This window comes from Microtus ochrogaster, unplaced genomic scaffold (genome assembly GCF_000317375.1).
Source record: "Microtus ochrogaster isolate Prairie Vole_2 unplaced genomic scaffold, MicOch1.0 UNK37, whole genome shotgun sequence".
Taxonomy (NCBI): Eukaryota; Metazoa; Chordata; class Mammalia; order Rodentia; family Cricetidae; genus Microtus; species Microtus ochrogaster.
The window spans coordinates 1,994,433-1,996,201 of NW_004949135.1; the positions used below are offsets into that span (position 1 = coordinate 1,994,433).

Sequence of the window (1,769 nt, forward strand, 5' to 3'; positions counted from 1 at the left end):
TAGTCCTCATTGTCCGCTATGTTCAGCAAGTCCGGTTTTATCCCATGCTTTTTCAGACTCAGGCTATACTTTCAGGGATCATTTCTATAGTTTGTTACTATAGAAAACTTTTTATGTGGAAGAAATTCTTAATGTTTTTCTTTCACTGGATTTATCAGTTGATACTTTCCTTATTGCAGTGAGAAAGGGTGGTAGTCAAGATCATTTATGAGCAAGTGTTAGAAATCCTAAGTACAGGAGCTGGAGAGATGGCTCAGTGGTTAAGAGCACTGATTGCTCTTCCAAAGGACCCAGGTTCAATTCCCATCATCCACATGGCAGTTCACCACTGTGTGTGACTACAGCTGCAGAAGATCTGTCAAGCTCATACAGACGTACACGAAGACAAAAACACCAATACTTATAAAATAAAATAAATAAAGTAAAAAAGAAATCATAACAGAAATCAGTTTAGATGGAACATGGGTGACTGGCTCATGTATGTGACAAATCTACAGCCAACTCTGGATGCAGGATTGGATGCTTCTTCATCTGCTGACTCTCTCTTTCAGAACACTGGTCGAGGAACTATACTTTATAGTGACTTCTAGTCCACACTTAGAGGGATCAGAAAAAATGCCATCAGTCTTTGGTTATTACTCAAAAATAATGTCATTGTATAAATCATTCACCTTTTACGTCTCTCACCTCTGATCCATTTTAGCTGATCCATTGCCCTGGTGGTTTGGGATTTGGGGAATTGTAATTCCCAGGGCAATGAACAGAAAAATCAAGTTTTACCCAACATGGAAATGGCAGAGTGAATTATGAATGCAAATTCAATTCAGAAGCGACAGAACCTTTAATCTCCCGAGGTGAGCTCTGAAGTCAAGGGTTTCATGGCTGAGGCAAAGGGGCTGCCATATCTACTACTTAGAAAGTCTCCTTATGAAACCTACTTAATACTGTATAAACCTTGCCAAGACAAATTTAACTGAGTAGAACATCCATTAAGAAAGACACTGTTTTGCAGTATATTGTAATAAATATATATTTATAATATATTTTGTATATAATATGTATTGTAATATATATTGCATATTGTAACTATAACTAATGTTATGACAACTGGAATTGATTCCACACACTGGAAGACTGCTTTTTCTAACAAATTATCACCTATACTATAAAACTCATATCATGGGTATATTGAACACATCTTTAAAGAGGGATAGTTCTTTCTTATTCACTGTTATTATTTCTAATGCTTTAAAACTTCTTGCCTAACTTAGTGGATTTGAAAGAATGAATAAATGTTTATTATGACAGAGCTTCTTTCACTTCCTAGGAGGAGAACTGATGAGACAGGACCAGTTCTTTGCAGAAGTATTTCCGGATCAACATGGGAGGAACCCGACAACAGATCTAAAAAGAATGTGGGCCACGTCAAATCAAAGTCAAAGATTAAATGAGGAGAAAAGACTTGAAATTTATGTACTTTCAACTAAAAAAAAATTGTTGACAGCAATGTTTAAATCAAGATGCAAAATTGGAACAAAAAAGGTCAGATAATTATATTAAACCAATTGAACTGTAAATAAAAGTGTTTTAGCTATTTTTCCTGTTGTTGGGATAACATGTCTCTGGAAAAGTAGGTTAATGAAGAATTTATTTTAGTTCACATTTAAGAATCCAGTCCATTGTCTCAGTGTGTGGGTGCACCCCTCGCGGTCCTGAGTTCCTTGCTCGTGCTCCCTCTCCTTCTGCTCCTGATTTGGACCTTGGTATTT

The 1,769-nt window shown here is 36.2% G+C and overlaps 1 pseudogene; it reads left to right on the top strand.

Annotated features, from left to right (window-relative positions):
- The first annotated feature begins 59 nt into the window (after positions 1 to 59).
- Positions 60 to 133, top strand: LOC113458506 (annotated as a pseudogene).
- Positions 134 to 1,769: the final 1,636 nt, after the last annotated feature.